The 10000-nt window shown below is 45.0% G+C and overlaps 1 protein-coding gene across 1 annotated transcript in view; it reads left to right on the top strand.

Moving 5' to 3' along the window:
- LOC311136566 (uncharacterized protein) overlaps positions 1–7972 on the top strand; it is a 53727-nt gene extending 45755 nt beyond the window's left edge. Inside the window, exons 11-14 of the mRNA XM_084170751.1 lie at positions 563–667; positions 4896–5048; positions 6515–6682; positions 7798–7972. The gene's annotated coding sequence lies outside the window, so the exon portion shown is untranslated. The remainder of the gene's footprint in view (positions 1–562; positions 668–4895; positions 5049–6514; positions 6683–7797) is intronic.
- Positions 7973–10000: the final 2028 nt, after the last annotated feature.

The raw sequence follows: 10000 nt of genomic DNA, 5'->3' as shown, positions 1-10000 counted from the left end.
TGGACTGGGCTACACAGAAACTACACTGTGTACCTCTGGACTACACAGAAACTACACCGTGTACCTCTGGACTACACAGAAACTACACCGTGTATATTCTTCTGAGACTCTTTAATGGAGCTGGATAGAAGGATTATCTTCCAACACACAAGCTCATCCTTTAACTGACTCTCAAAGAGTTCAGGTTAAGAGCATTGGGCCAGTAACTGAAAGGTCGCTGGTTCGAATCCCTGAGCTGACTAGGTGAACAATCTGTCGATGTGCCCTTGAGCAAGCTACTCAACCCTAATTTGCTCCTGTAAGTCACTATGGATAAGAGCGTCTGCTAAATTGTGAATGTACCAGCGCCTCGAATGTCCTACTGCTTCAGTTCCTGTTCCTCTTATAGAATATTAGCTCAAAAATATTGTGGAGCTTCTGTACCTAAATATAAACAGTACCGGAACTCAAAATGAGTACCGGAACCTATTTCAGTCCAAGTCAAGCACTGGTGATTGTCTTTTCTAAGTGTTGAAACACGGAGGATGTCACAGAGAGCTGATGTCATGTATGTATCCTCCAGACGGAGATGACCGAGGCCAGAGACCTGATGGTGGAGGCTAACACTCAGGAATATGCCTTCAACTTCCTGCAGCAGTCTCTGAAGAATAAGATACAGGATGCCGAGGTACAGTACAGGCTTCTCCATAATCAGAATCTACCACAGACCTGTCAGTTAGCTGGGCCTATTCTACCACAGACCTGTCAGTTAGCTGGACCTGTTCTACCACAGACCTGTCAGTTAGCTGGGCCTATTCTACCACAGACCTCAGTCAGTTAGCTGGACCTATTCTACCACAGACCTCAGTCAGTTAGCTGGACCTATTCTACCACAGACCAGTCAGTTAGCTGGACCTATTCTACCACAGACCTCAGTCAGTTAGCTGGGCCTATTCTACCACAGACCTCAGTCAGTTAGCTGGACCTATTCTACCACAGACCTGTCAGTTAGCTGGGCCTATTCTACCACAGACCTCAGTCAGTTAGCTGGACCTATTCTACCACAGACCTGTCAGTTAGCTGGGCCTATTCTACCACAGACCTCAGTCAGTTAGCTGGACCTATTCTACCACAGACCTGTCAGTTAGCTGGGCCTATTCTACCACAGACCTCAGTCAGTTAGCTGGACCTATTCTACCACAGACCTCAGTCAGTTAGCTGGGCCTATTCTACCACAGACCTCAGTCAGTTAGCTGGACCTATTCTACCACAGACCTCAGTCAGTTAGCTGGACCTATTCTACCACAGACCTCAGTCAGTTAGCTGGGCCTATTCTACCACAGACCTGTCAGTTAGCTGGACCTATTCTACCACAGACCTGTCAGTTAGCTGGACCTATTCTACCACAGACCTGTCAGTTAGCTGGACCTATTCTACCACAGACCAGTCAGTTAGCTGGACCTATTCTATCACAGACCTCAGTCAGTTAACTGGGCCTATTCTACCACAGACCTCAGTCAGTTAGCTGGACCTATTCTACCACAGACCTGTCAGTTAGCTGGACCTATTCTACCACAGACCTCAGTCAGTTAGCTGGGCCTATTCTACCACAGACCTCAGTCAGTTAGCTGGACCTATTCTACCACAGACCTCAGTCAGTTAGCTGGACCTATTCTACCACAGACCTGTCAGTTAGCTGGGCCTATTCTACCACAGACCTCAGTCAGTTAGCTGGACCTATTCTACCACAGACCTCAGTCAGTTAGCTGGACCTATTCTACCACAGACCTGTCAGTTAGCTGGACCTATTCTACCACAGACCTCAGTCAGTTAGCTGGACCTATTCTACCACAGACCTGTCAGTTAGCTGGGCCTATTCTACCACAGACCTCAGTCAGTTAGCTGGACCTATTCTACCACAGACCTGTCAGTTAGCTGGACCTATTCTACCACAGACCTCAGTCAGTTAGCTGGGCCTATTCTACCACAGACCTCAGTCAGTTAGCTGGACCTATTCTACCACAGACCTGTCAGTTAGCTGGACCTATTCTACCACAGACCTCAGTCAGTTAGCTGGGCCTATTCTACCACAGACCTCAGTCAGTTAGCTGGACCTATTCTACCACAGACCTGTCAGTTAGCTGGACCTATTCTACCACAGACCTGTCAGTTAGCTGGGCCTATTCTACCACAGACCTCAGTCAGTTAGCTGGACCTATTCTACCACAGACCTCAGTCATTTAGCTGGGCCTATTCTACCACAGACCTGTCAGTTAGCTGGACCTATTCTACCACAGACCTGTCAGTTAGCTGGACCTATTCTACCACAGACCTGTCAGTTAGCTGGGCCTATTCTACCACAGACCTGTCAGTTAGCTGGACCTATTCTACCACAGACCTCAGTCAGTTAGCTGGGCCTATTCTACCACAGACCTCAGTCAGTTAGCTGAACCTATTCTACCACAGACCTTTCAGTTAGCTGGACCTATTCTACCACAGACCTCAGTCAGTTAGCTGGACCTATTCTACCACAGACCTCAGTCAGTTAGCTGGGCCTATTCTACCACAGACCTCAGTCAGTTAGCTGGGCCTATTCTACCACAGACCTGTCAGTTAGCTGAACCTATTCTACCACAGACCTGTCAGTTAGCTGGGCCTATTCTACCACAGACCTGTCAGTTAGCTGGACCTATTCTACCACAGACCTCAGTCAGTTAGCTGGGCCTATTCTACCACAGACCTCAGTCAGTTAGCTGGACCTATTCTACCACAGACCTGTCAGTTAGCTGGGCCTATTCTACCACAGACCTCAGTCAGTTAGCTGGACCTATTCTACCACAGACCTCAGTCAGTTAGCTGGACCTATTCTACCACAGACCTCAGTCAGTTAGCTGAACCTATTCTACCACAGACCTGTCAGTTAGCTGGACCTATTCTACCACAGACCTCAGTCAGTTAGCTGGACCTATTCTACCACAGACCTGTCAGTTAGCTGGGCCTATTCTACCACAGACCTCAGTCAGTTAGCTGGACCTATTCTACCACAGACCTGTCAGTTAGCTGGACCTATTCTACCACAGACCTGTCAGTTAGCTGGGCCTATTCTACCACAGACCTGTCAGTTAGCTGAACCTATTCTACCACAGACCTCAGTTAGTTAGCTGGACCTATTCTACCACAGACCTGTCAGTTAGCTGAACCTATTCTACCACAGACCTGTCAGTTAGCTGAACCTATTCTACCACAGACCAGTCAGTTAGCTGAACCTATTCTACCACAGACCTGTCAGTTAGCTGGACCTATTCTACCACAGACCTCAGTCAGTTAGCTGGGCCTATTCTACCACAGACCTCAGTCAGTTAGCTGAACCTATTCTACCACAGACCTGTCAGTTAGCTGGACCTATTCTACCACAGACCTGTCAGTTAGCTGGACCTATTCTACCACAGACCTGTCAGTTAGCTGAACCTATTCTACCACAGACCTGTCAGTTAGCTGGACCTATTCTACCACAGACCTCAGTCAGTTAGCTGGACCTATTCTACCACAGACCTCAGTCAGTTAGCTGGGCCTATTCTACCACAGACCTCAGTCAGTTAGCTGGGCCTATTCTACCACAGACCTGTCAGTTAGCTGAACCTATTCTACCACAGACCTGTCAGTTAGCTGGGCCTATTCTACCACAGACCTGTCAGTTAGCTGGACCTATTCTACCACAGACCTCAGTCAGTTAGCTGGGCCTATTCTACCACAGACCTCAGTCAGTTAGCTGGACCTATTCTACCACAGACCTGTCAGTTAGCTGGGCCTATTCTACCACAGACCTCAGTCAGTTAGCTGGACCTATTCTACCACAGACCTCAGTCAGTTAGCTGGACCTATTCTACCACAGACCTCAGTCAGTTAGCTGAACCTATTCTACCACAGACCTGTCAGTTAGCTGGACCTATTCTACCACAGACCTCAGTCAGTTAGCTGGACCTATTCTACCACAGACCTGTCAGTTAGCTGGGCCTATTCTACCACAGACCTCAGTCAGTTAGCTGGACCTATTCTACCACAGACCTGTCAGTTAGCTGGACCTATTCTACCACAGACCTGTCAGTTAGCTGGGCCTATTCTACCACAGACCTGTCAGTTAGCTGGACCTATTCTACCACAGACCTCAGTCAGTTAGCTGAACCTATTCTACCACAGACCTCAGTCAGTTAGCTGGGCCTATTCTACCACAGACCTCAGTCAGTTAGCTGGGCCTATTCTACCACAGACCTCAGTTAGTTAGCTGGGCCTATTCTACCACAGACCTCAGTCAGTTAGCTGGACCTATTCTACCACAGACCTGTCAGTTAGCTGAACCTATTCTACCACAGACCTCAGTCAGTTAGCTGGACCTATTCTACCACAGACCTGTCAGTTAGCTGGACCTATTCTACCACAGACCTCAGTCAGTTAGCTGGGCCTATTCTACCACAGACCTGTCAGTTAGCTGGGCCTATTCTACCACAGACCTCAGTCAGTTAGCTGGGCCTATTCTACCACAGACCTGTCAGTTAGCTGAACCTATTCTACCACAGACCTCAGTCAGTTAGCTGGACCTATTCTACCACAGACCTGTCAGTTAGCTGGACCTATTCTACCACAGACCTCAGTCAGTTAGCTGGGCCTATTCTACCACAGACCTCAGTCAGTTAGCTGGACCTATTCTACCACAGACCTGTCAGTTAGCTGGGCCTATTCTACCACAGACCTCAGTCAGTTAGCTGGGCCTATGTGTTTGCCCTGACCCTGTGTGAGCCCCTCTGTGCATCCAGAAATGGCACCCTGTTCCCTATTAGTGCACTATGTAGCGAGTAGGGTTCCATTTCAGCCCCAGCCTCTGTGCCTGTCCCACATCATGTGTATCTGTCCCCCTATAGGAGGCACTAGAGAAGCAGTCGCTCCATGCCCAGGGCCTGTCGGAGAAGCTGTGGCTGTCTGAGAGACAGTTGGAGGAGCTAGAGGTGGACAAGGAGACACGGGACAAGAGGACATCAGAGCTCAGCGACACCGTCTTCAGACTGGAGATTGAGGTACAGTTACGGTGTTATACTCAGGTGTGTGTGTGTGTGTGTGTGTGTGTGTGTGTGTGTGTGTGTGTGAGAGAGAGATCAGAGTCAGTCTTCAGACTGGAGACTGAGGTACAGTACTGTTCACTTTACACACCTAAAATGTAGCTTCAAGGGTTGTGGTTAATTCCGCAAATTAAATTCTAATTAAATTCCCTCTCCCTGTAAATTACATTTAATACTAATCAAAGTCCAGGACAGTCTTTAAATTCAGAGATAATACATTTCCTCTCAATGCCATTGTTAGGTATTCAAATTAAATTCCCTCAGGCTTTCAGGGAATATAGAAATACAAGTTGAAATGATTTAAAACAAATCATGCAGTACTTTTGTTATACTAAATCCATTAATTCCATTAACTGGGAAATGAACAACTATTAAATTCCAATTCAGTTAAATTCCAAATATATATATATATATTTTTTACAATTCCAATTAATTCCAATTAAAACATTCCAAACATTCTAATTCCAATTCAATTCCAACTCCATAACTTGAAGATTGTTGAAATTTGAAATTGAATTAGTGTAAAATTTCTCGTGTTGATTCAGGAGTTACATTAACTCTGTAAGTGTTAAATTAACACTCATTGGTGTAAAATAACCCCAGTGTTGGTGTTAATAACCAGTGTTAAAACAAAACCACGCCCATCATTATCATATTTCCCAGCATGCTCTATTGCAGGTAGATTTTTTTGTTTGTTTCAATATCTATGTTTTTGCATGTACATTGATTGATTAATTAATCTTATGCCACTCAAATATAAATAACATAAATGTTTCTAAACTAATCCAATCTGTTAGTTGGACTTGTTCCCGTTACTGTAATGGTTGTTCCAGTTTAGATACTTGAGGTAGCCTCATATCTTAGTCTTCCCAATCCTGTCAGTCATTCTAAATGCAGGTTGCGGGTGAATAAAACATTCTAAATGTTGGATAGCCCCACTCTGGCTGGATTCCAATAGGAATTACACATCCCTTTGCAAGCCAGCATAATGTGACTTGCAGGCCTGATGTGGTCTGTAAACCATGACTTTCAGACCACCGTATTAGGGTAAAACTAGGCCCTCAAAATACTGCCTCATGAAATATGTGTTGTGTTGTAAGGAATTAAATTTTTTATGATAACATATTCGCTTGTGGATCTCACTTGGTGAAGGCCACAGGACTGAAAATGTATGAATGCAACAACCGTGTCACTAACAAACACAGTCATGGGTAGTAACTCTACAATTCACTCGAAGGTCAAGGCCCTCTGGGAAATATGCAAATAAGGCTTGGCACTAAGCGTTGTGTTAATTTAACACTGAAAAGGGCAGACCCGTATAGACACTGGACCAGTGTTAAATGTAACACTCTCAGTTGTTGATTTAACCCTGGAGAGTTTCCTGTGTATATGTGCGTGACGTTATAGTCCCTCTCCCTCCACAGCTAGGAGAGGCCCTACAGAAAGCCACCCAGGCCTCAGCAGAGCTCAGTCTGCACCAGAAGCTACGAGATGACGCCCTGCTGAGGGTGGAGGAGCTGGAAGAGACCCTACTGGAGAGGGGTCAGGAACTGCAGACAGCCCAGCAGACTGTCAGCCTCCTGCAGGGACAGGTACAATACTGACCAGGGTTATACAGACTGTCAGCCGCCTGCAGGGACAGGTACAATACTGACCAGGGTTATAAAGGCCTTACAGTTAGGGTTAGGGGGGTTAGGGTTAGGTATACAGGTAGATAAGGACATAGATCTTACAGGCCCTGGTCACCATGCATGGCGTAGGCCTTACTAAAGTCAAAGGCAGATCATTTGCGCTTGAGATTTACTTTTTGAAAGTAATTTCTGCTTAAGCCGACACCCATGTGTTTACAGCAATCGGGATTGTGTCGCCTACTTCACCCACACTGTAAAATGTGTGTCCATATGTGATTTTTCTGATTTACATATGAGTATAATATTCTTTATTACACTCCGTGTGTTGTATATATTTATTACACTATGTTATACTCTGTCAGGTGTCAGGTAAACTGATAGATAACTGTATGTGTTGTCATCAGGTGTCAGGTAAACTGATAGATAACTGTATGTGTTGTCATCAGGTGTCAGGTAAACTGATAGATAACTGTATGTGTTGTCATCAGGTGTCAGGTAAACTGATAGATAACTGTATGTGTTGTCATCAGGTGTCAGGTAAGCTGATAGATAACTGTATGTGTTGTCATCAGGTGTCAGGTAAACTGATAGATAACTGTATGTGTTGTCATCAGGTGTCAGGTAAACTGATAGATAACTGTATGTGTTGTCATCAGGTGTCAGGTAAACTGATAGATAACTGTATGTGTTGTCATCAGGTGTCAGGTAAGCTGATAGATAACTGTATGTGTTGTCATCAGGTGTCAGGTAAACTGATAGATAACTGTATGTGTTGTCATCAGGTGTCAGGTAAACTGATAGATAACTGTATGTGTTGTCATCAGGTGTCAGGTAAACTGATAGATAACTGTATGTGTTGTCATCAGGTGTCAGGTAAACTGATAGATAACTGTATGTGTTGTCATCAGGTGTCAGGTAAACTGATAGATAACTGTATGTGTTGTCATCAGGTGTCAGGTAAACTGATAGATAACTGTATGTGTTGTCATCAGGTGTCAGGTAAACTGATAGATAACTGTATGTGCTGTCATCAGGTGTCAGGTAAACTGATAGATAACTGTATGTGTTGTCATCAGGTGTCAGGGAAGCTGATAGATAAGGAGCGGTCCCTGGAGGAGGAGATCCAGCTGAGAGAGAGAGTCCAGCTGCAGTGGAAGCAGGCAGAGAGGAGCGTAGAGGACCTGACCATAGAGCTACAGACTGCTGCACAGACCAAGGAGGACCAGGCCAAGCAACTCAAACAGGCTCAGGTAGGTACAGACAGAGAGCACCATAACCCCTAACCTTAACCCAGTCTAAAGAGGACCTGGCCAAGCAAGATATACTGTAGATATAGAGAGAGTAGACAGTATGAACCATGGGAGATATACTGTAGATATAGAGAGAGTAGACAGTATGAACCGTGGGAGATATACTGTAGATATAGAGAGAGTAGACAGTATGAACCGTGGGAGATATACTGTAGATATAGAGAGAGTAGACTTTATGAACCGTGGGAGATATACTGTAGATATAGAGAGAGTAGACAGTATGAACCGTGGGAGATATACTGTAGATATAGAGAGAGTAGACAGTATGAACCGTGGGAGATATACTGTAGATATAGAGAGAGTAGACAGTATGAACCGTGGGAGATATACTGTAGATATAGAGAGAGTAGACAGTATGAACTGTGGGAGATATACTGTAGATATAGAGAGAGTAGACGTTATGAACCGTGGGAGATATACTGTAGATATAGAGAGAGTAGACAGTATGAACCGTGGGAGATATACTGTAGATATAGAGAGAGTAGACAGTATGAACCGTGGGAGATATACTGTAGATATAGAGAGAGTAGACTTTATGAACCGTGGGAGATATACTGTAGATATAGAGAGAGTAGACAGTATGAACCGTGGGAGATATACTGTAGATATAGAGAGAGTAGACAGTATGAACCGTGGGAGATATACTGTAGATATAGAGAGAGTAGACAGTATGAACCGTGGGAGATATACTGTAGATATAGAGAGAGTAGACAGTATGAACCGTGGGAGATATACTGTAGATATAGAGAGAGTAGACAGTATGAACCGTGGGAGATATACTGTAGATATAGAGAGAGTAGACAGTATGAACCGTGGGAGATATACTGTAGATATAGAGAGAGTAGACAGTATGAACCGTGGGAGATATACTGTAGATATAGAGAGAGTAGACAGTATGAACCGTGGGAGATATACTGTAGATATAGAGAGAGTAGACAGTATGAACCGTGGGAGATATACTGTAGATATAGAGAGAGTAGACAGTATGAACCGTGGGAGATATACTGTAGATATAGAGAGTGTAGACAGTATGAACCGTGGGAGATATACTGTAGATATAGAGAGAGTAGACAGTATGAACCGTGGGAGATATACTGTAGATATAGAGAGAGTAGACAGTATGAACCGTGGGAGATATACTGTAGATATAGAGAGAGTAGACAGTATGAACCATGGGAGATATACTGTAGATATAGAGAGAGTAGACAGTATGAACCGTGGGAGATATACTGTAGATATAGAGAGAGTAGACAGTATGAACCGTGGGAGATATACTGTAGATATAGAGAGAGTAGACAGTATGAACCGTGGGAGATATACTGTAGATATAGAGAGAGTAGACAGTATGAACCGTGGGAGATATACTGTAGATATAGAGAGAGTAGACAGTATGAACCGTGGGAGATATACTGTAGATATAGAGGTAACTGCCAAAATAATGGAAACCCAACATAGTGTCTTAAAAGGGTATTGGGCCACCACGAGCCGACAGAACAGTTTCAATGCACATTTAGCATGGATTCTACATGGTGTCTGGAACTCTATTGGAGGGATGCGACACCATTCTTCCACCAGAAATTCCATCATTTGGTGTTTTGTTGATGGTGGTGGAAAACCCTGTCTCAGGCGCCGCTCCAGAATCTCCCATAAGTGTTCAATTGGGTTGAGATCTGGTGACTGAGACACACACACACACACACACACGCACACACGCGCACACACACACGCACACACACACACGCACACACATGCACACACACACGCACACACACACACACACGCACACACACACACGCACAGCCACACGCACACACAAACGCACACACACACGCACACACACACACATTCACACACAAAAGCACACACACATGCACACACGCACGCACACACAAACGCACACACACAACAACACACACACAACAACACACACTATTATGGATCCCCATTAGTTCCTACCAAGGCAGCAGCT

This window comes from Coregonus lavaretus, assembly GCF_964263955.1.
Source record: "Coregonus lavaretus genome assembly, chromosome: 10".
Classification (NCBI taxonomy): Eukaryota; Metazoa; Chordata; class Actinopteri; order Salmoniformes; family Salmonidae; genus Coregonus; species Coregonus lavaretus.
Note: the sequence above shows the minus strand (reverse complement) of the source record. Positions and strands in the feature narration are given on the sequence as shown.